The sequence below is a fragment of the Poecile atricapillus genome, chromosome 7 (assembly GCF_030490865.1).
Source record: "Poecile atricapillus isolate bPoeAtr1 chromosome 7, bPoeAtr1.hap1, whole genome shotgun sequence".
Classification (NCBI taxonomy): Eukaryota; Metazoa; Chordata; class Aves; order Passeriformes; family Paridae; genus Poecile; species Poecile atricapillus.
This window is the reverse complement of record NC_081255.1, coordinates 17952202-17977253: the sequence shown is the minus strand read 5'-3', so window position 1 is coordinate 17977253 and position 25052 is coordinate 17952202. Positions and strand designations below refer to the sequence as shown.

Below are 25052 nucleotides of genomic sequence, written 5' to 3'. Positions count from 1 at the left end.
GGCGGCGGCAGGGCACGGACGCCTGTGGGCCTCCCAGGGTGACCCCGGCCACCCTCGAGCGACGGCATTGTCCCGCCCGGCCGCCCCCGCCCGCGGGGCATTACCTGGCTCCCGCGGCCGCGCTGCCGCCGGCCCGGCCCCAGGCCCCGAGCGGCGGCCCCGGGTGGCCCAGCTCCTCCGCGCCTGGCAATGGCGGCCGCCCCGCTCCCCCTCCCCGCTCCGCGCTCACTGGCTGCGCCGCTTCATGTGACCGAACAAAACCCTCCTCGACACAGCCCTTTGTGTCCCGCCCGGCCGGGGCACCGGGAACGCCGCTCTCCGGCTCGGGGGGGTGGCGAGGGGCGCTTGAGGGTACGGAGAGAGGCGACAAGGCGAGCTGGAAAAGGAAGGGCCGGGGAGGGCAGCGCCTGCCGCGGCTGCTCGACCTCCGCCAAGCCGCCGCCCCGGCCCGGCCACTTACCGCGGCGCGGGCGGCTGCGGCCGACCCGCGGTGCCGCACCAGGTCGGAGGTGGCCGCCATGTTCCCGATGCGGCAGGATGGGGCAGAGCCGCCCGCTCCGCCACCCGCCGCTAGGGCGGCCGGCCCGGCCCGACCCGGCTCGGCCCGGATTGGGTGGGCTCCGCTCGGCCCGGCCCGCGCCCTCCGACCGGCGGGGCCCTGCGCCTCCCGCTCTCCCCCTTCACCCCGCGGCCGGGCGGGGGCGGCGGGGGCGCGATACAAAAAAATAAATCGTAACGGGAAACTCACGGGCTCGCCGGGCTGTGCGTCACGCCGGGGTTACGTCCTGCGCGCACCGTCGTGACGTCATCGCGCAAGCCGCCCGACCGCCCCGCCGCTCCGCGCGCGGCTACACGCACACGCACACACGCGCGCACGCGCCCCACGCCGTGCGAAGGGCGCACGCGCACGGCATCCTCTCCCTTCCCCCGCGGGGAGCGCGCGCCCCCTCCCCGCCGCGGCAGGCGCGCGCCTTTCCCGGTCCCGGGCGCGGCCCCGCGGGCTCGCAGTGAGGAAAGGCTCCCCCCGCGCGCGGAGGAAATGGCCCCGCGGGCGGCTCCCTGAACGCGCCCGGCGCTCGACGCCGGCTGCCAGCGCGGCCGCCACCCGCCCTGCGGGCTCCCCTCACCTCCGCCGCGCGCGGGGGCGGGCGGCCCTTCCCACAGGCCTGGGAAACCAGGTCAGGTGCGGCAGGATCTGCGGCGGAGCGCTCCCGAGCCAGCGGGGAGGCAGAGGCAGGCTCAGGCTGCTGCGGACGGTGCCAGGGGACGCGGGGAACCTGAGCCAGCGGGCACGGCCCGGGGGGGCGGGAAGCCACGAGATGACAGAAAGACACGTTCGGTGCCATTCTCTCCCTCAGATTAATGCTGCGGAAGCAAACCCCGGCTCACAGACGGAATTCTCCCGGAGCAAGGGGAGAATGCTAAGTGCATAGAGACTGCTTAGATGAGTTAATTTTTTCCTTTCAGACTTGCTGAGCCCGGGGGATTCCATACTAGAGTGAGAAGCTGCTAAAGGCAACGTTAGAGGTGTGAGCGGTGGTCAGCTAGACAACAGATACCAGGAGAGAGGAAGAGGAAAGACACGACACTTGTCATTCAAAAGGGGGGAATAGGTAGAGCCAAGCACTGTCAATCATTCCAGCTTCTATTCCCAGAAAAGTACTGAAGCAAATAATCACACATCTTTAAGTACATGATAGCTAATGAAGTGATAAGTTACAGCCAACATAGATTTGTCAAAAGAATCACATCAAACCAAACTCGTCCCTAGCTGTGACAGGATAACGGGCCTTGGATGTGAGTAGTGCTCGGTTGGTTATGGCTTGACTTGAGTAAGATTTTTGACACCATCTCAGAGAAGTCTTAATTGAGCAAGCAAAAGAGATAACATAATGAAATAACTGCAGTGGTGCAAAATTACATCAGCAACGTTTCACTGTGACAAATAGCACAACAGCAAATGTGGTTCGCTGCAGGTGGGTACGTACCGAGTGTGGTACCAAGTCTAATTATATGAGTGACAAAATGCAGTTTACATGGATTGGATTTGCCAACAGTGCCAAACTGGCAGAGCTGGAAGCATGTTACAGCAAAAGAAAAGAATTTAAAGTCTTCCTGAAAAAATAGTTGCAGAAATATGATGCAACTAAATAAATACAAGTGCCAGCTTCAACATTTAAGCTGGCAAATAACAATTGCACAATTGCAAGACTGGGAACAGATGAATAAACACCAGGTTTACAGAAAAGGGGCTGGGGATCAGAGTAAATCACAAACTGAACATGCATCAACAATGTCACACCGTTATGAAAAAAGCTGCAGTACAGAGAGATGCGTAAACAGAACTGTCATATCTAGGACATAGGAAGAATTCCTCATCTTTAATACTGGTGAAGCCTCATCTGTATGTTCAGATTTGGCCTCTGCATTTCAAGAAAAATTTCTTTCAAAAACTTCCAGTAGAAGACAGTACAAGGAAGACGGGGGGAAATGTCACCATTTTAAAAGATGTGACCCTAATTGAAAATAGGAACGTGTGAGATTTTTTTGGTCTAAAGAATAAAAGACCATGGGCGGAAAAATCCATTGTTCACTGCAGACAAGGCTAAACATAACAGCTTTAAACTGTACTGAGAAATTTCAGTTAGACATTAGGAACGGTTCTGTTATGATATGGATAAATAAAACTGGCATATATTCTCTACAGGATCCTGTAAATATTACTAATATGATTTTTAATATTAAGTTACATATCTGTAAGAAAAATATAGAAGCATTTGACTGCTGTGAAGTAATGAAGGCACACTAGGTAATAATTGTTTTCAGCATAATTTTCTGTAGCTGCAGTTACTATCCAAATTCCCAGATATCTGTTCTGATCCTATTTTTTTTCTGACAAAAGCAAATCCCAGAGGCATTTAAACATTTAATGTGTTGCCAAGATCTTATGCACAGGTGTAGATATCCCCTTTGGGAGTCTTTGTCATGTTACAATCAGTGTAGCTGTGTGGCAACATATGCCACGTGCTCAGCTAATTTGCTAATTTATAAACTTTATATATCACTATATATTCCACACTTAAAAATAATGTGTGTGTTAGTGCTCATGTAACCATCGTCTATCACAGCTTTTGCTTTTCTTTGCTTTTTCTCCATGGTACCAGAGGCTAATTTTCCCCAAAATCCATTAAATTCAGGGGTTTCTCTGGAGCTTGCCAGTTAGGAGAAGGCAGTGTGAGTGGTTTATGTTGTGGGACTGAGACCCACCAAACTCAACTCATTAGAGATGACTAAAAGGCCATTAAATAGGCCAATTTTCAATCTCCACTGAGTTAGACTGAATTCAAACTGATAGCCCACAGGCAAAAGGCTATGAATTTCATTAACAGTACCCCAAAGCATTCAGTCCCCTAATGAGTGCTAATATTATTCTTCTGAGAATTAAGCTTGTTTTCTGAAAATACACATTTATAAAATCGAGTTCTAATTATTTTGGAGCTTGTAAGGACAGTTTTTCCACTGCTTTTAAACACAAGAAACATCACCATCTTGTACAATCCACAGATTCTTTCTAAGAGTCTTACATCTTATGTGCTCCATGCTAACCAAAATACAAACAAAAATGTGAAAAAGCAAATATTAATACTACCCCTATGCTTCTAGCTGAAAATAATATATTTTATTGCACACAATAATTTTAAGGTCATCACATTTATTCAAAATAATTTTATCCCATACAAGGTAAGATTTAAGGAACAGCAATTCTTGCTTCATTTCTGCAACTAATAACTTAAGGAAACCACCAAATTCCGTACAAAGAAGAAGATGCAGTGTTTTCTTATATTTCACATCTATTGTGAACAAGTAAAATGCTTAGCATAAGAAAACCTGAACTTCAGTTCTAATGCTACCAAATCCCACAATTTGTTAATAGTTTAAAGATATCTAGCAATTTTTTAATCTCACAACTTAATACTTGAACTAAGAGGCCCAATTCCATTAGCACTAGTGGACTCTTAAAAATGCTTATGGTTCACATAATCTGTGGATCAAAAGGAAAATCCACATTTGCTGTGAATGAATACAGCACATAAATGCAATATTTCATTAAAATGGCAGTGTGGTAAAAGATTATGTCCAGTGGTTTCAGAAGTCTTTTTAGATTCCTAATTCCACTCCTGTTGCCATTTATAGTATGTGAAAAATAGCAGATGATCTTAAAGGTTGCCTGATGGATTAAGAAGACATGAGAAATAGACACAAAGTGACACAAAACTGGGATTCCATGTCCACACAAAATACAAATTTTAGGACCAGGGAAGCATTTTAATGTCTGTAAAAGAACATGTATGGCCAGTAAAGAACCATGCAATAGGATTCTTGAAAATCAAGCCAGATCCTGCACAGCTGGCTTTTTGTTTGCAGGAATTCTGGCTGTGTCCTGTATTATTTCTCCACCAATGCAGACAACCGCTTGTAATGGTTAAAACAGCACTTAAAAATCTCTCGAGAGAATGATGCTGGTAGCTCCTCCTGGTCTTCAACATGCCTATAAAAAGCTTAAACCAAGACAGGTTCTTTCAAGTTAGCAGCAAAGTATGATTAACTGGAACCAATTTAGAAACTGTTTCTTCATATAAACGTTTCTGTAGCTGAAGCTGCAGAGGGAGAGTTGGAACAGGTTTAAGCTGAAGCATTTTGAATGAAAGAAGACTGCAAATGCCTCCTTGTAACATACAGCAAAATCCCAAATGCCTGGAGGGAAAAACTTTTTAATGATAATTTCTTACATTTATATAGCACCTTTAATTCCCTAGGACCCTAAGCACTTCATTAACTCTATGCAAAAAGCTTCACCATGGAAATATAGCCACTATATACATCATTCCTTGAAAATTTCATGTTCAGTTGACACATATTCTGGTTATCCTGTGTACAGCAAACAAAACAACAGATAAAATATTAAGCTATATAATTTTGAGTTATAGAACAATTTAAGACTGTATGGTTTACAAAATGCTGTCATGGAATGGATACATCACATTTAGCCCATTCATTTTCCTTCTCCATTTACTATTTCAATTTCATCTTTATACCATAGCCCTTGGTAGGAAATGTTGTCTTCCATAACATTTTCAAAATTGAAATTCAGACAAAAATGGTCTCTATAAGGAAAAGTAGCATCTTTTATTAAATACAATACTACAGTCTGAAATAGTAGAGTTTTTGAGTACCTAAGATATACTGATGGGATTTTTTTAAGGTGAGATAGTTGTACTAATAAAATCACTTATCTTTATGTATAAAGTTTATCTTTGTCTTTAGACCCTTGTAACTACGAAAGCAAGCACACAGGAACATGGTATGAAAGATATCTGTTTCATTGCTCTTGCTAGCGAGTTTTTCTTTACAGAGATGTTTCTAGTTTCTGAGCCTTTGTTACAATGATGTAATGCTGATTTCACTAATATCCACGAATTTAGGAACTCAATGTACTGGTTGTTTCAACAAAGAGTAATCAACATTATTTCAATTGAAATATTAGAAGAACTAATAAAAAATTATTTGGAGCAATTTAATTTATTTCAACATTGTAAAAACCAAAAGGGGGAAAGTGACTTTTCCTAATCTTTTTTTGCTGCTTGAGCTGTTGATTCATGTTTTGCTGGCTTGCTTGTTTCACAGGCTCTTTTAAGGTACAGTTGTCAATGCTAATTAAAGAGGATTGTCTCATCTTGTCTATTTTTCAGACAGAACAAAAAATGTATTTTATTTATAAATTTAGTCTCTGCTAAAAATCAAGATATTCTAGTCATCTTTGTCAATATGAATTAAACTTTTAGAATTATCAGTAAAATAATAAGAGAGCATCAAGAGCATATAGGTAAAATTAAAACCATTAACCATTAAACCTATGTCTCTCTTAACAGTGATCCCAAGATAAGGGTAGTTCTGAAATAAAATATTTTGCAACAGAAGGGTGTTTAGACAGTGTGCCTAGGGAAACATTACTGCTTGGCACTGTGGATTGCCTTTAGAACTGTCCTACTCTTGTAAATGTTTGAAATTTCGAAGCTAAGAGAAGATTGCTCAGATTACATAAAGACAACTGCCACTCTGTTTTCTCACTGCTCAGCTTCTGTCCATAGGCAATGGGACGAAGATTTCCGTGTCTGTTGCTTAGACCTGCTCCCCTTGGTAGGGCCTGTGCTTGCAATTACAAAACAGCTTTTGTGAGGACAGCAGCTCGTTCCCAGCTTCCCACAGTCATCTCCTGTTCTCAGTCCCACCACTATGGAGTGTTCCTGTCATCTGCCACTGATCAGACTGGAGCAGCTGCTGGGGCAGCACTGCCTGCCTGGCACACCAGGCTCCATTCTTAGCTGTTCCACAGGTACCACCACAGTAAACATTATCAATTACAAATCCTGGATTAATTATCAATACCTTAGTCCTTATGGTTTTTTTTATTTCATCAGGTGTTATTCTAATTCATCCTCTATTAAAAAGACAATAGCTAAGCCTACATCTGTGTTCCTTTCAGGAGGATCTGCCACCTCTCTTCTCACATCCGAGTTACTGAGCTCAAGTCTCACAGAATTCAAAGATCACAAGGAAGCAGATTAGTGTAGGAAAATACCACCATACATTATAACACTGAACTTCTTAAAAACAATGCACTGCCTTGGCGAGCTGCCATTTGCATCACACGCAGGAAGCATCAATATATGAAAATATGATATGAGCAACAAAATCATAACAAGTTTCTTCCTGAATCTGTTGATTAATTATAATTTAGTGTGAGAGGAAGAAAGCAGTGGCAATAAACTGGCCTTCATCAGATGATGGAAAAAGACCTAGATGTAATAGGTATAAATTATCATACCTCTGCTTAACTGATTATTCAGTTCACATTATAGTGCCAAAATGATACACAGGGAGAAGACAGAAATAGTAATTTCAAGATCCTTGTTTCAGGTGTCACACTGGTATCCTTAACATTCCCTTGCAGAGGTCACTGCACAAGTGAATCCAGCTCCAACCACTATGGGCCACGTGCCGGACCTTTGCCACGACTGAGCTATGCTGGCAGAGTGCTAGTGACGAGAGGGAAACTGCGCTAGGCCTGAGAGTGTCATGTTCTGTCTCCTCCAAGGTGTGTCACCCCACTTCCTGCATCCCCCTCTGTGACTAGCACCAGGGTCACACCCATGGCTGCAGCATGTGTTAGAGACCAGAGCAAAGTCAATGTGGAGAATTAGTGACAAGATTCCTTTGAGGCACACTCCATCTCCAAAGCTGTGACTGCTCTATGTCCAGTGAGGGACACAGGTGGCACAACAGGGGGAACTCACCTCCATCAGACAAGGACCATTTCAACACCCTCCCCAGAAGGAAAGGGCTTTGCTAGCCAACCCCCACCATGTCTGTACTTCAAAGTCATCTGGCCAGATGGAAGCCAGGACAAAGATCCAAGTGAAGACATCTTCACCAAAACCCTTTGCCTTTAGAACCAAGTTCCATATGTTTTAGCAGCACTTGAAAAATGAACAGTGTCTGTCAGTCCTCAAAATCATTGCCAGGCAGGATTTCTTTTCCCTGCAATTTCCTACTCCTCTGCCTGGTAGGCAATTGCTATATCAAGAATTCTGATTTCTCTCACCATTGCATGGACATACACACCTTCTTGTCCTTATGCTTGACATAAATACTAAAATCTTTATTATTCTTTGTTTGTAAAGTGCCAGAGGTTTGTGTACAGGAAGACATAGCAATCATTTTTAAAGAAGAATAAAGAAAACAAAAAAGCATTTTACTACTATTAATGTGGAAGTACTAGGGATCTTATTTTGTGTTTAGGTAAGATCACAGAAGCAGAAAGTCTGTTTGATATGCCATACCTTCTGTTTGTTTATTAATTGTAAGGAGTTTGATTTTGATCAAGACAATTAATTATGAATATACTGAGTTTTCTAACATCAGAGATAAAGCTCAAAAAAAAAAAACTACAAAAGCTTTTTTAGACTATATTGTAGTGTATGGATAAGTATATATCTTCAGGGCATAAAAACAGACATCTTTGTAATTGAATCCCAAAAAGGAGAGGGGAAAAAAACTACATAAAACTGATAGTTTTACACAGTCTTAGAGTTAATATGCAATTGTGAAAAAAAAAATTTATTAAATTTTGTGGTTGTACAGAATCAGTGTATGGCATGGTGTGTTAACAAAAAATAAAAGACCAAGGTACAACCTAGGTTATTATAATGACAGCATTGTTGCCCATTAATTTTTTCCTTTCCCTGCCAATCCCTTTTTATGCCAAAGGAAGAGGAGCATCTCTTAGGCTCCTCGCTTTGACCACATGCATTACCACTCATCTGCCAAAAAGTATCTTCAGTGCAATGATCAAAAGCTATATTAAAACTTTTGCTTCTCTCTTGTTCATCCAGTATTTCCATATCTCATCCTACTTAAACTCTCAGATGAATTATTTTGAACAGCAGTTCATTTGCCATTATCTCATTCAGGACATACTGTCAGGTTTGGGATTTGCAGGCAGATCTTGTATTGTACCGCTACTGGTTTTAGTGTGAAGCTCATATGAACATAAAATTTCTCATTATAAGCTCATTGAAACAACTGCAAAGACCTTACTGAGGCTTTCAACCAGGCTCTATGAAAGAAAATTCTAGCACTAATTTTCCTACTAACAAAAATCTACGTATTTAAAATAACTGTAAAATAGTTATTTCAGTATCCTGGAATGCATGCTGAGTAGAAGTTTCTCAGACAAAAGAAAGAGTGAGGAAACTTAGAAGAATGGTCATGTTCAGTTTTAAAATTTGTCCCAGTTTCAAAAGTCTTGGCTCTGAGTTCCAACAAAGTGTGTGCAAATGGACTCAGATAAAGCTTTGGAACTGTATTTTTAGTTAGATCGTGCAGATAATTCATAGAGTAAAAATGGGGTATCTGTAAAAGCAGAAATAGTCAGCAGAGTAGTATAATTTTGGGAATTTCAGCAGAAGAAGCTATATCTGAACACTCAGGAAGCACTCAAATCTGTCTATTAGTGTGTCAAATGTGCCCCTCTAATTCCATCCCAAGCATATTAGAATTTCTTCTTAAGAAGTTATGTGTGAATTGTCATTCAAATATACCTCTGGCTTTTACTTACTACATTTATATTCTACTCTAAAACAGCATAGAAGTTTTTACTTACTCTGCACAAAAGAAAATCCTGATTTTGAATTTTAACGGGACACAGATAATGGCAGTTTAATATTTCATGTAGATGTCTTAATCAGCAAGTCATTTAACCCAATCAATGTAAGAGAGTACTTTTTAAAGTATCCCATTTACAAATAAGCAATAACCATGTTTTGTCACATTTTATCAATTATGTTTTCCAAAAGAGGAGGGTGTCATCTCATTTGTGATAGTTTTAAGAAGCAGAGCTCTCCACAGTGGCTGTTAAAATGGCACATGCTGGGGAAAACAGTGCTTATTAGGATTAATTTAAGACAATGGGTACTCACTAAACGTGAATTGTATATGATCACTTCCACCATTAATGCATTACAGTTTATCTCATCCTTTAAAAAGAAATCATTCTATATTGAGAATTCCTTTTTTTCCCTGACAGAGCTGATGGAATTTAAATCTCAGGCCCAAGGGAGAAGAGCAGTGGCTTGAGGCACACAGCCCTCCTGTGCTGCAGCAGGACAGTGCAGAGGACAATTCAGGCCAGCAAGGCCTACGAGGAACAGTGACAGCCCATCCTTTCAAGAGTTTCAAGTAGTAGGTTGTGGAAAATTAATGATGTCTGACTGTCAAAGCTTGTGTTGATCAAGCAGCTCTGCAGCCTGCTGAGAGCAGAGAAGCTGAAAACGCCCTCTGAGAGCACAGAGAATATTCTGAGAGTTTTTGCTGCATAGGACCCGGAAACAGGAGATCATTGTGCTTCATAGCAGTTCAGGGAGCTGATACGTGGTGTTAACAAGAGGCCCAAGTTGGAAATGAGGATGAACATTCAAGACATGGAGCCACCATTTCTAACCTCAGGCATACGTGAACTCTGCCCCCTTTGTACATCTTGTGCCAAAAAGGGTCCCTGTAAAGTATGGCCTGGGGCAGCAGCAAGTGGGGGAGCTCCTGAATGCAGAGATGTTGAGAATCAAGGTAGGGCAATCACAACATGTGCACAGGGGCTGTCCCTGCACACTGTGTTAGGTCTCCAGATCTCATAGGTACCTCTATCCCATAGCAGCAGGATACCAAGTGAGGCCTTTCCAGTACTCATGTGACATCAGTACACACGTACCACATACAACCACAACCTACACACCCATACCTTTATGTTAAAAACCTCATCCATGACCAGCCTTCTGATCCTGCTGCAGCAGCCAGCTGGTCTCCTCCCTGGGAAGGTGAGCACGTCTGTGGTCCCTCAGTCCATTCTGAGATGACCCACTCAGTCCTTCACCTCAGAAACAAAATCTGTAGTGTTCTCTCCTTTAGCTTTGCAAACAATATAGAGAAGGGGCGGGGAGTGGTGGGTGTGTGTCACTCTTCTTCTGGGAAGGAAGGTAGCTGATCCTCCTCTGGGTTAAAAGATCCAGAAAAGGCTTGGCTTGTGGCTGTGGCCTCCCAAATGTGGAAGAAGACTGTAAGAAGCCCAAAGTGTTTGCACACAGCAGCCCAGGGCCAGGTGGAGGAGGCTGCACTGGGGGTGATGAAGAACACATCACTGTTAACCAGAGGGCCACATGGCCAACTGGTGCCCAACAGCTGTGGGCAGGTATGGCACACACACAGCTGTGGGCAGGTGTGGCACACAGAGCTGTGGGCAGGTGTGGCACACAGAGCTGTGGGCAGGTGTGACACACACAGCTGTGGGCAGGTATGGCACACACACACAGCTGTGGGCAGGTGTGGCACACAGAGCTGTGGGCAGGTATGGCACACAGAGCTGTGGGTAGGTGTGGCACACAGATGTGGGAACGTGTGACACACACACACGGCTGTGGGCAGGTGTGGCACACACGGGTGTGGGCAGGTGTGGAACACATGGTCATGGGCAGGTGTGGCACACAGATGTGGGCAGGTGTGGCACACACACACGGCTGTGGGCAGGTGTGACACACATGGGTGTGGGTAGGTGTGACACACACGGCTGTGGGTAGGTGTGGCACACAGATGTGGGCAGGTGTGACACACACAGCTGTGGGTAGGTGTGACACACACGGCTGTGGGTAGGTGTGACACATACGGCTGTGGGTAGGTGTGGCACACAGATGTGGGCAGGTGTGACACACACACAGCTGTGGGCAGGTGTGGCACACATGGGTGTGGGTAGGTGTGACACACATGGGTGTGGGTAGGTGTGACACACACAGCTGTGGGTAGGTGTGACACACATGGCTGTGGGCAGGTGTGGAACACACATGGTCATGGGCAGGTGTGGCACACAGATGTGGGCAGGTGTGACACACACAGGTGTGGGAAGGTGTGGCACACACAGCTGTGGGTAGGTGTGACACACACAGGTGTGGGAAGGTGTGGCACACACAGCTGTGGGTAGGTGTGGCACACACGGCTGTGGGTAGGTGTGACACACATGGCTGTGGGCAGGTGTGGCACACACGGCTGTGGGCAGGTGTGACACACATGGCTGTGGGCAGGTGTGGCACACACAGCTGTGGGTAGGTGTGACACACACGGGTGTGGGAAGGTGTGACACACACAGCTGTGGGTAGGTGTGACACACATGGCTGTGGGCAGGTGTGGCACACACAGCTGTGGGTAGGTGTGACACACACGGGTGTGGGAAGGTGTGGCACACACGGCTGTGGGTAGGTGTGACACACACGGGTGTGGGAAGGTGTGACACACACAGCTGTGGGTAGGTGTGGCACACACACACAGCTGTGGGTAGGTGTGACACACACGGGTGTGGGTAGGTGTGACACACACAGCTGTGGGTAGGTGTGACACACACGGCTGTGGGCAGGTGTGACACACACGGCTGTGGGCAGGTGTGACACACACGGCTGTGGGCAGGTGTGGCACACACATGGGTGCAGAGCTGCAGTGTAAAGATTAAGCCATGTGGTTCTGTTGGACAGGTACAGGAGTGCTTCAGGGAAAGTCACTGTGTGAGATGATCCAGATTCTATGCATGTGGGGGGAAATGGAGGTTTCTGAGCAATTTTCCTGTAGCATCCCAGCTGGAGCACTCCCAGGCAGTCCCAGAGGGCACATTATGCTCAGGCATCATAATGGTACCACATGAGCACTTTTACTGGACAGAAGGACAAAACTAGTTGGCCTGCCTACATCTGGCAGTTCTTTTGTTCTGAGCAGGATGAGAATATTTTACTTTCAGGGAGAGGAGGCTGACTGAACAAGTCCCATTTCCCAGCAGGAGCAGGAAAATTAAATGGCTTGGGGAGTACCCCACTAGAAATGTCATATGAGTGGTTACCTGTGCACCTAAAGGGAAGAGTAAGCTAATATAAAATGTAGTATGTATCAACCTCAACTTAAAATGCTTCATAGCTATGGGATCTCAAAAAAAACCCAAACAAACCCAAACAGAAGCCCTGAGTTTCATTTAATTTAGAAATTAAAATTTTGATTTTTTTTTTTTTTTTTATTACACTGGGCTGGGTTTGAAAAGAGACTATAGAAAAAGGAACTACCATGAAAGAACTTGTAGAAGAACCCAAAATTTGTCCTTATTTTATATTTTACTTCAATGGAACTTTAAGTGTAAGAAGACTGGCCTGGTCCAGATTTGATCATTCTTTTCCAAAGGCTTGGAGACTTGCAGGAGTGTCTGTGCTTTACATTCTGCTTCTTGGGAATATTATTTTGATTTTTATTTTACTGGTATTTAAAAGCACTCACTAGAAGTTCCTGCAGCTGTTTGGCCACATAATAACAGACAGTCTCTAATTCCTCATGCATGGCACTCAGCATGGTGTATTCAGAAAAAAGGCCCCAAACCTGTTCCTGCATTCTAATAAGCGTGTGTGTCACTTTGTAGGAGATCAGAATCCTGTCCAAATTCTGCAAAGTCTAACAAAACAGCAGTTGCCAAATGACAAAACCTATCAGAAGACACAGAGTAAAAAGGCACATCTTTGTTTCTGATCTTCACAGCGCCAGTACTGGCAATAGAAACATCAAGGTTGCCAAAATAAAGCCAGTTAACCACTGTAACTGCTATTAAATATAAACAAAGATGTAAAAGTAGGGTCCTTGGAAGTCATTATATGAATGTTTGAAAAAGCAGCTATGTATACAATTACTGCTTTGTTAACATTATTTACTCCTGGAGCTGTGCAGCTCCACTGCCTGTGCTGGGAACACAGGCACAGACCTCTAGGACCTGCAGCAGGAATCCGAAGAGCAGGATATTTGTGCGGCCACACTGTGAAGTGGTGGGAGGAGAGCAGGGACTGCAAAGAGGTGCAGCTTCTTCCCCTTCACTGTCAGGCAGGACATACTGCACAAGGAAGCAGTGAGAGTACCTTCCGTGTCCTTCTCCCCAGTAACTCCCCTCATCTTAGTAAAGGCCAGCAAGCCAAATCCACGACAGCAGCTAGTTGTTTTAAAGGCTCTGCCACTGTGGCAGTAAGAAAATATGTACTGGCAGCCTAAACCAGGTAAAATTACTTGGAAGATAACATACAAGTGAGAACTTAATGGGTATTAATTAGTATGTTAAAAATACAGCCATTTTTCTTGCATTGACACAGCTGTTCAACAAATGCACTGTTCAGCACTCATTACCCATATGATATGGTAAATAAAGATGGCATTTTCCTAAATATGAATTATGGTCTTGTCTGTACAAAAAATCTGTATCCATTTAATTTAATCAGTAAAGAAATTGATGCAGTACAAAATGCAGGGGTAAAATGACATTGTATGGGTCTATTTAATACTTACAATTTCAGCAGCCTTGTTTTCTGCAGGTACAGTGCTGGCATTTTTCATCTGAGCACAACCTATAATGATCCAGATTCTGGATGTGAGGAACAAGACTCTGATCCACTATCCACTGGAGTACAAGCTGGTCTTTTGGGGAACTGCTAGAAGAATCCAATCAGAACTGTTTGTGCAGAATTGCACTGAACTGCTGTCCGAGACATGGCTGTCATTGGAGTATTCCTGGTGCTTCAGTTTTACGAAAGAAATACACTAAAATAATTAATTTATGTCATTAAACTGCTGTGGTGTTGAACACTCAAACATATTGAATGTTGACAATTTATTATTTCAGGTTTTATGACAATGCCTCTGTGGTAATATTTCTGCAAAATCTGTAAGATATAGAAAGGGGAAATCTGCACAATATAAAGTGCCACAGAACTGAAGACTTGTCAAAACAAAATGAGCTATAAAAACAATAATATTCAAGCAGCATCACTCTCATTAAACACCTAATGATGCCACAGGCATATTAGTGGGGAAATGCTCATGAGGCTCATGAAGAATTAGGAGAAAAAAAATAAATAAAACCCGTTCTAAAACCGCTTGCCAAGCTGTTTGTACATTCTGCCGCAGGCAGTTTCTTGAAAAAGATGGAGATGTGAATGGAGACAGGCAGTGACTATTAGACACTGATGATGGTGAGGGCAAGCAGAACTGATGCTAGAGATTAAGGGCTGCATTTTGCTTTCAGTTGTCTTGCCTGTCCCAACATTTCATAGTACTTAAATGAATCTGTTACATAAGGCATTTCTCCTGTCTACGCTGCTCAGCAGCCATATTCTCCTTTCTGGTATGGATAGTCTTGGGAAACTTGCCAAGCTGTGACAGAGCAGTGCATAAAAGGAAATCATGCTCATAAGCTGGGGGTGGGGAGAGCTGCAGGTGAACAGATTCAGTGCAGCAATACATATACACTCTCCTGTCTCAGAAACTGAGAGTTTGAATGAAAGGGGAGCCATGGTGCTACTTTTAAAAAATGCATAGGGCTGCTAAAGACCCCAAACATCCCATTCATTTGCTGCAGGGAGGGTGTGAGCATAGTTGAGCAGAATTGCTCAACACTGCACTGGCTGCTGCTTTGGCAGATTGGAAGAACAAGTAAGTACTTTCTCTTAAGACACCAAAAAAGCCACATCCAGTTTTGGAGCACATTTGTGATACCCAACACCTCCTTTACACTAAGGAAGGATCTATACAGATAGAAACAGAGAGAAACACAGGTGGACATTGCCTCTTGTAGGAGTAAGTTATAAGGAGTAAGTATAAGGTAGCTGCCTGCCAGGACCTGCCTGCAAGGTTTGGCATTTCCTATAGCATTCAGGGCATGCGCTCGTTGTTAGTATTATTTTATTTATTAATAGTCAAGCTCTCAGGTAGCTGTTGGCTTTTCATCTCTATACCTCAAAATGCTATATAAAGGAGATCATTGCACAAAGGAATGCAGACATCTACATCTGAGCTTTGGCATGGAAAGAGTGTCACAGTTCACCTGTAAAGTAGATTTGCCAGCTCAGTTTTACTCTGGCCACCTGCCCTGGAAACAATTAAATTATTAGGGGCGAGTGACAGCAGTTCAGTATCACAAACATCTACATGAGATAAGGCAACCCTACACAATGTTGTGCCTGGCTGGAAGATGTGGAGGTCATGGAGACTCTCAGCTTGAAGTCTACAACACTGCAGCAACCTCCAGGCATCTCCAGATGAGACCAAGATTCATTACTACAAGGTACTGCTGTGGATTACTGCACTGACACTTTTAACTGCTCCATCCCTGACAAAGATTTACTGTCCTTTTACCATCTTCACTTGTTATAGTAAAAGACAGGTAAAGAAATGTGTTTGAGCTGATAAATTTTTTGGCAGTTTTGCACTGCACACTGACTAGGGTTTTTTATCTTAATGACCTGCAGCTGAAACAGATGTTTTGCTTTAGTGTTTTAAAGCACTTCACAAAACTTAACACTAATTTATTTTTTTACAGTGCGTGGGGAGAAAAAAAAAAAAAAGCTTGATATCATTACTCACATAACAGAACAATGTGAAAAATGGAAACAGATGTGTCTCATTTAAGCATGAATAAGAAGGAAGTGAAAGAAAAAAGATGATGATGTACTAGTGATTAAGAGAAATACCACGGCTTGGTTAAGTCAAGACAATTTCTTATGGATCTCCAGTGAGTCCTGAAAGATCTTCGTAACAACTTGGTCCCTGATTCAGCAAGCACATGGAAGTGCTTAATTCCAGCTGTGGAGGTTGTCTCACATGATTCATTTATAATACTTTTAAAAGCTGTATAGCCAAATGAATGCTTTACAGTTAGGAGTTGAGGGATGAATGGCATTGTTCCTGAAGACAGTAAGGCACTTACTGTTCTCACAAACTACAGACATCAGAATTTGAGTATCAGAATAGAAATAAATACAAAACACAGTGTTCTTGAAACACGAGTGCTTGATTTTCTGCAGCACAGAGAATTGCAAGATCCATAAACAGCAGCCAGGGATCTGCTGCTTTCAGGGAGCTCCAGCTTTCCCCCTAAAGGGTGCAGCTCCTGGCAGCAGGGATCTGATCTGCTTTGGCAACTGCCTCTCACCAGAGACTGTCCCTGAAGAAAGAAAGGTCCAATTTCAGCTGCAGGGCCTTTCCCTTTAAAAATCTTTTGTAAACCTTCAGTGACATGAGTTTCACTGAGGGAAATACAACCCTTTTACAATCCACCACTGAGAAAAAATTACCTGCAGGGATGCACTGAACCTGGGCAAGGGGTGTTATGTAACAGTGTCCCTCTATTTCTGTGTCTGGTGGGATTTGGGTGGAGACAAAGAACCCATCTTTCTTTGTTGGTACTAATTTTGTCTTAAGCTTGCTTTGGATGGTGAAGGATCTGAGGCAGATCATCAGGCTCAGATAAGATTGCTCCCCCCCTCCCTCCTTCCAGAGTAAAACCCAGGCCAAGAAATGTGTCCATGTCCCAGAGGCATTACCCTGGCTTCCCAATGGCCTCCAAGATGCCCTAGGGCTCTCACCACAGTCATAGGCAGGACAACCCCACCTGTACTCACAGCCAGGAGTGAGGTGCAGAGATTTCCTCCACCACAGGAGATCCTCCTGGTTTTAATTTTCACCAAATGCCTGCTCAGACTCTTTGTTACCCCAGACCAAATGATCCTCTCTCCAGCCTAATTGAATTATTTTTGGTCCATCTGCAACTGCATGTCCTTCCCCAGCTGGAAGAAGTGTAGATACTCCTGATGTTCCCAACAGGGAAGAAAGGCAAAAGAAATGTTCTGATTTCCCATGAATTACATCACTGTTAAAAAAAATTAAATCCTTTTGTTTCTAGATTGTACCAATTTATTAGGAACCATTGGGTAGAAACATAGAGTAGTATAAAATTCCTTTCACAGAAAATTCTTAGAAGGAAAAATTGAAAATAAGGCTTCAACTATCCTTGTTTGACTTTCAAGGACAACATTTCAGTTCTAGAAAACTGTCACTTTCCACTCAGCATTTTTAATACGAAAATAATGTTTCTGATTTGTCACTGATTTCAGTATAGTCGCCGAGAGAGATTTGGCCCTGTGCAGTCCACAGACTGTGCATGCAGAATTAATACTCTCGTTAACATTACTATATGCAAATGCTCCCAGGATGCAAAGAGAGATTTGTATTTCAGATTAATATTTTATGGGAGTTTTGTGTGTACATGATAAATGAATAAATTGAGGGACACAAGGGGACACAAAGAACATGTGCATCATGTGTGAGAACTGCATTAATTCTTAAATGTTTGCAATGGCCACAAGATGGTTAAGGAACAAAAAAGATTTATTATTGCAATTACATAGGCGGAGAGAATAAGGGAAGAAAAATGAGAGATCAAGGGAGTCGTTTCATGTTACAGTTTCTCCAGCTGCAGAGCTGGCTTCAGAGGTTCTCCAGACCCTCCTGCCTCCATCCTTTCCACCCTATGTGCCTTCCCCTGGCTACAGATCACCATGCCTTTAATTCTGCTAATTCAACCATTTGCATGATCAAGCTTTAAACCAGCTCTTAATTACAACATGGAATCATACTCTTCATTTACTTGGTCTCTTCTTTTCCATATTGAGGGCCAGGACCATATAAAATCTCAGCACTACTACAGTGCTGTGGATATGAAAAAATAGGCATGTCAGGAAGACTGAAAAGAGGTCTCAGAATTTACGGGTCAAAAAGGAGATTTATGTGGAAAAGCTGTCACTGATTTCCTGCTGTTTCTGCTTCTGGGTCACCCCTTTCCTACCATTCCAGTCGTCCTTATTCCACTGAAGCTTTATTGCTACTCTGGAATGACATGAAGCTCCCTCACACTTTAACTATAAGAAATGTAATATTGTATTTGTCCAAAAACCTACATGAGTAAAAGAAGATCCCTGAGGGGATATTATTAACTGCCTGCTACTTATCATTGATGGTTATTCTCTGAGACAACTCTCCTGTTTAATCTTTATGCTCTCGACAATAACCCTTCTCTCTTTTTGATCAAGTGTTTAATTTTCTTGAAAGATTTTCTCCGACTTTAGTTATTATTGAAGGGGATTTTAATTTTACCCCAACTCTTTAATGGCTAAATCTTGCATATCCACTATTTCAAATAGGGGTATTTCACTTACTCTAAGTAAATAGTTCAAGGATTTGGTCTTGATAGGTAGCTGGAAAATTTCAAATCAAAACAAAATTGAAATTGCAGTTTCTTTTCCATTTTAGAACAGAGTTTTTTGTCTCCCTGAGTGACCTGTCAGTGTACTGGAATAAGAAATGGGTATTGCTAGACTGCTACACAGCATACTCCCATGTCAGCACAGTTTCATCAGCAAGAGTGGCAGCCCTGTATGGGAATCAGTTAGCTGGTTATTTCATCTGCAGCTGATCAAAGATAAACAAGATAAAAAAGACAAACAAAGGAAAACAGTGATGTAGAATGTATTCTTACTTTCCTAGCTTCCACAGACAATATCACTGCTAAATTTCCTCTAATTGTTTATAGCAGAACTTTAAAGCAAAAAAGAAGAGAAAAATAAAGGAAAGAAAAAACAGCAAAAACAAAAGAGGTTCAGAAGAAAGCAAAGCCCAGAAATCCTTGAAACTTTCTTGCTGCCCCTTCTAACGAGTATTCTCAATCCTTCCCCATTGTCACTACAGCCCACTGAGCATGGAATGATTGCACCATAGGACTGAGAAGTCTTTTTAGGAACCTTGTTTTGTTTTGTTATCCTGGCTACTCCTATTTCCAAAGACCTTGTTGTCTAATTACAATAATTACAGTTTACAACATTCTCCTGTTCCTGGAGCCAGTAAATTATTAGAGGGACCATGATTTTTGTCTGTATTCCCAATATTAGTTCACTGTCTTCTCTTGTCTGATCCGGACATCTGGGAATGGAAACACAGAGCTTCAGTCTGCTCCCTCCCGTGCAGCCACTCTCCTTCCCTGGTTCCCATGTTCAAAATGGTACATCTTAGAGCCTGAAGCAAGACAGTCATTCCCTTATCTTCCTTGCCCCTTTTCCACAATAACCCATCCTCACTGCTAACCTCCCCCACAGCATGGAATTGGTCACAGGTTGCAATCAGAGAGGTGCCAGGAGCTGCACAGGACACAGCTGCTCCATGACCAGGACTTCACGTGAGGAAAGACTTGAGTGAAAGTAAGCAGGGCCAAATGCTAGTTAGCAGACGCTAGAACATATAGATCTAAATCAATACATATGAGCATTACATATCCCAGCCTGTAAAAACAATGTTGAAATACTTCCCTATTTCTCAAGGAAGTTTACTAGGGTTACTAAATGAATGCTTACATATCACCATACTGTCAGAAAAATATTTATCCTAAATCAACATGTTTTCAAATATTTCCATTGGTGATAGAAATTAATTTTACAAACAGGTACAATACAGACTATAAATGGTGACTAATAATTTCAAAATAATCCCCTTTAAGCTTCTTCTAATACTGAAAAATCTTTCAGACTGAGTGGTCAATTCCCCTGTTGCATTTCTGTTCAGGCAGTTGGACTCAGCAGCCCCATTTGCTTTCTCAGCATTAGATGCCAGAGTACACAACAGTACAGGTGGAAAGAACACAGCAAGAGTTAGGTGTAATCACCTAAGAAATGGAGCAACAGATTTAAGAAGAGCATGATTCTCACAGCAGGTTAGCTGAAGTGGCAGCTGTGCATTTCTGGGCTAGTGCCCACTACCACCTTACAAGAGCATTGTGGCTTTAAAATTGTGGCTAAAAAATCCTGATTGACTCAAATACACACAGATTTTCTAACAGTACCATTGCCTTTCATGAAGTACTGGTTCTGCTCCAGCACAGGACAAACTTCTCCAATACTTTATTTTCCTACCTTCTAAGGCTCAAGCAAGAGATGTGTGGAGAATCTTTGTGTGTTGCCCTTCACACTTGCAATCAAATCTTCCCTGCTTAATGAGCCATGGGCTGTTGCTCTGAAACAGAGGACATTAACAGTTCAGTAGAAAATAAACCCCTGCAGATTAATCACCTGGCTTCTTCATGGGCCCAATTCCAATCAGCAGACAGTGTGAAAGCAGAGCATCTCCACATACATTGCCTGACTGATAAGCATATTAGCTGATCCCTGTGCCTGGCTTTGACAAGCATATAGCACATGAGTCTTATTACATTCCTTGTTTCAAATATATACCAGAGGTCTCCAAATGCGTGTTCGTTCACAGAAATGAACAATATGCAGCCATTTCATGATTCTCCTAGTGTCCCCCCCTTCCTGCCCCAGTAAAATAGTACCTATTTCATGCTTCTTGATTTTTAAAGTGAGTGTTTTATTGCTTTTTGAACAGCACTTAAATGCTAGGTTATCATTTCTGCATCCACCATGCAGTAATCCTTGCAAAGACAAGGACTTCAATTCATCTTGAGAACTACACTTTGCTAGAAACTGCCCCCTGGCTAAGGGTTTTCCTGCTCCTTAGTAAATCATTAGTAGCTTTACTGTTACTCAGTCTGAGCACTGCATTTGGTAAAGAAGCCATCGTACTAAAAGGAAGCTGGATTAAGTGTTGGCCAAAAGGATGGCAAACCCATCAAAAGCCCTTTGCCGAACCTTGAACATAGCACAGGCAGGACACAGTGCTTAATTTGCTGAAAACACAGAGAAAAGAAACAGCCAAACAACCAGTTGTGCTGTCAGCAGCATTTCCCCCATTCCACTGCAAAATAAGCTCAGAAAAGACTAAGGGGATATGGCCCTAAACAGTTAAACAGACTTGAAATGCTCCAATTTATGTAATGACAATACCCTTCCATCACCATAACCTACCTCTTCACCCCTGCCCACCCCAGCTCTCCATGGTTCGGAAGCCTTTTTGAACAGAGTGATTCTAGCATAACATGAAGGAAATACCAGCCTTATCTTTTGATCATTTCTTACTCATCTCCTTTCTCTTGCTGGGTCAAATCTCAGTCTCGCTGAACTCCTGCTTTAGCCTATAGTAGGTAACAGTGAAACCTCATCCTCATTTCATATATATATGAGCTTATATGTTTCCATTTTTATAGCCCTTAGAGGCTACAGGAACACGCTGCTTTGATTGCCTTTACCTTATCCTTCCTCTGGGTCATGTGGGTCAGTGGCATACCTGAAATAAACTGGGACTATTATTTCAACCATCAGTCACTCTTCAGCTGGAAGGCAGAGACCTGCTGGCAGGGAGACCGCAGAGCAAAGCAGAGGACAGTGGTGTCTTTGATGGTAACTGTGTACTTCAGCTCCCACCTGTTAACAGGTATCCATGGGCGCCACCGTTCCCCTGGCTCTGTTTCCATCTGATCATGTTGTGTTGCTATTGGAGCATTTCAGTAAACAGGACCCAGAGCAGGGTGTCTGCCCCTGTGACCATGCACCAAGGCTAAATCCTCCACAGATTAAGTCAAAAAAAGCTGTTGTGTTTTCCTGAGCTGAGGATTTGGCCCTACAGTATTAATGTTACTCTGCCACCAAGCAGGGCTCTTTTCAGGTGAGACACTGAACAGTATTTGATTAAGGCCAATGTGAGTGGAGTGCGCACAGCACCACAGATTCCCCAGAAATGGTCCTTTAAAAAGAACCACCTGGATGCTACAAAATGAGCCATAAACATGGAGATCTCATAAATATAACAGCACTTCAAAATCTATGGACATCTATGTAGCCCTTCAGTGTCTGCTGGGGTCACAAGCCCTGGAGTTGGGCATATTAATTTACCACATCTTCAAGGAGGCAAAAACACTGCTGAGAGGGATGCAAACATGTTTGCTTTATAATGACGTGTAAGGACTCTGCCTGAAGTCTCCGAAACAAGCCTTCCCTTTCCTTTACTGGCACAAGAACAGTGCACACTACATGCTTTAAATGGGATTCAAGTCACTTTTTCGTTGCTACTAGAGCAGATACTGCTGGAGATAAAAGCAACTGTCTCCGAAGAGCAGGTATGACATCTGGTACATAGCACCAAAAATAAATCTTTAACTTCCTCTCATACCTGCCAAACCTGTTCCAAGGAAATAAGCCTGGGAAATATTACGAATACACACTTCTCTCTGATTTCAAAGGAAGAACTGACCTATTTTTTCTTTGCCCATTTAAAACATTTCCTATGAGAAGATCAGTTTGCTAAAACAATATCCTTTGTTTGGAATAATCCCAATCACAAAACAAAACTTCATATAAAAGGGCAAATGGCCTGATGTTTGCACTGGACATAATTCACGCTAACACCGCTATTTATAGTGCAGCAGCACCTTAGGGACCCAGTCATGCTCAGCACACCCACTTGGTACACACTATACAAACATGAAATCTGATCGTCTCTCCCCTGCAGTGTACTCATCATACTGCTGATTTATGGAAACTAGTTCTGTAATGCCATGTAATTTGGGAGTGGTCCTTTGTGAAATCATTTTCTCTGGTCATATTTGTGTAGTAAGTATTTTCCATATCCTTTTCAACAGCTGACCTGACTTGCAAGAAGACAAGAGATTTGTGTATTGGCAAAGATGACCTACTTAAATCAAGAACAATTAAAGACCCAGTTCCTATTTACAGGCTTGTGTACAGAACCACACACACATGCAAATCAAAATGAAGATGCCAGGAAATGTTTCTCAGTGCTACAATTCTGGTCATACAGGAGGGTCTAACATGGGGGGAAACAATAACAGGAAGTGCTTGTGATTCATTATTAGCAATGTAAATAGGACACATTTGGAGCCTGTCATCGTCCTGATCGCTCATCTGCTTTTATTAGTCCTCATTCTTTATTCTTATTGTCTTGTTTTCTGTGCTTGTCGTTAAAGTTAGTTATATTATAGGCATCTGTTTAGCATATTCTATATGAAAATGCAAATAGAGATGAAAACCACCCGTTAAATAAATTTATGCAGCTTCCACGCCATGTACATATTTGACTGCAGAATGTCAAACACAAAAGAATTATCACTTCCTAAGTCTGTGTGTTCATTATGTGCATTACATTTTTACCAGCAGGTGGCAGTTTACTATTGCTTCAAATAGGTTATTTTGTTAATGTCAGAAGTCCTGCACGGTTGGTAAAAAACTTTCAGCTCATTTCAAAGCTAATTTTTAATTCAATTTTCTTCTGCATCATCTCCTCTAGAAAACGTAATCACGACAAAGCTATTTGCTTCAGTCCTGCCAGTGACCAACGCTAAGCACTATCTAACAGTTCCCTGATAGCAAGTTCACGCAGCTCCAGTGGGCATTATCCAGCCTCAAACACTCACTGCTGCTACCAGTCCCTTAAGGCACACCTCACACCCCCCAGCTCCCAGTCTGTGCTTCAGAAGTTGTGCACAACGTTATTACGATTGGTGGCAGGGGAAACATGAGGGATGTGACTGTACAAAGAGGTCAGTGGTTTATTTACTGCTGTGTTGCTTTGAAACGGTCTGAATTTTAGGTAACAAAGAGTTAAAATACCACCCGGGCAATGCTGGCTGTCTCCTGCACTGCAGCCAAGGAGGACCAAGGGCAGCAGGGAGTCTGTGCCAGGAGATGCAGCCTACAGAGGCTTTCAGAAATCCTCCTGCTGCCCAAGGCCCAGTAGACCCTTTAACCCAGTCAGAACTCAACTATGAGCCCATCTTGCCCTCCCTAACAGAGCTGAGAATGCAAGTTTTCCTAGTGAAACACTCCAGCAGGGAGCACAAGCAAAATGAAGGGCTAGGTCCATCCAACACTGCTCTAACACCTGGGCGTGGATTTACCCTGGGCATCAGCTGACAGGTACACACCTCACAGGCTCAGCAGTGCCATCTGCATCCTAAAACCAGGCACTGGGAAGAGACTCATGCTCCAAGAGCCTCTCTCTCTCTCTCTACTGACCATGTGGTGACATTGCTCACTTTATTGTCAGGCCATCTTCCCTGCCTGCCCCAAATACTCCCTCCATTGTGTCAATACCAGCATTCAGGTTGGCCTCATGAGGCAACTCGGTAGGTCGCAGCTGGATTTGTTCCCTCATCCAGCTGTGCCATCCACCACAGAAAACAAATGCTCCTTTTGGCTGCATCAGCCACAGAGATTTGTGCTGGATTAAAGCAATCACATGACTCCTGGTTTCCCAAAGGCAGAGAACTCCTCTCACACCACAGGTGTGGCTGTTCACTGCGTGGTAGTATTTCAGCCACACATCCATTTCCGCCAGCTTGTCAGCCACTGATCCCAATGGTGGGTCGAAACAGACTGTACAGAGAGTACGAAGGAGGAAAGGACTCCCCTAACAGGCTGAGGACAGACTAGTTTTGTGGCTAGACAAGAATTTTTTAATTTTTAATTTTTTTTGCTCTGCTTACATGGGAAACTGCCCTTTTCCTAGGGCTATACAGGTCCTTTCAAGTCCTGCAATTCTTGAATTTGTTCCTTGTATTCTCACACTGGAGTGACGAACAAGAGACAAACAAGAACTTTTAGACAAAGCTAGAAGTTCCAAAACAGAGTACTGACACACATCAGCTT

The 25052-nt window shown here is 43.3% G+C and overlaps 1 protein-coding gene across 14 annotated transcripts in view; it reads right to left on the bottom strand.

The window, feature by feature from the left end:
* ZNF644 (zinc finger protein 644) overlaps window positions 1–25052 on the bottom strand; it is an 81660-nt gene that overhangs the window by 51155 nt on the left and 5453 nt on the right. For 5 of the 14 annotated variants that reach the window (XM_058842321.1, XM_058842317.1, XM_058842319.1 and 2 more), the window contains exon 1: window positions 749–885. The exons of 1 other annotated variant lie outside the window; for it this stretch is intronic. The gene's annotated coding sequence lies outside the window, so the exon portion shown is untranslated. Of the gene's footprint in view, window positions 1–104; window positions 166–460; window positions 712–748; window positions 886–25052 lie in introns of those variants that run through there. 8 more of the 14 variants (XM_058842314.1, XM_058842315.1, XM_058842320.1 and 5 more) reach the window with 3 other exon arrangements.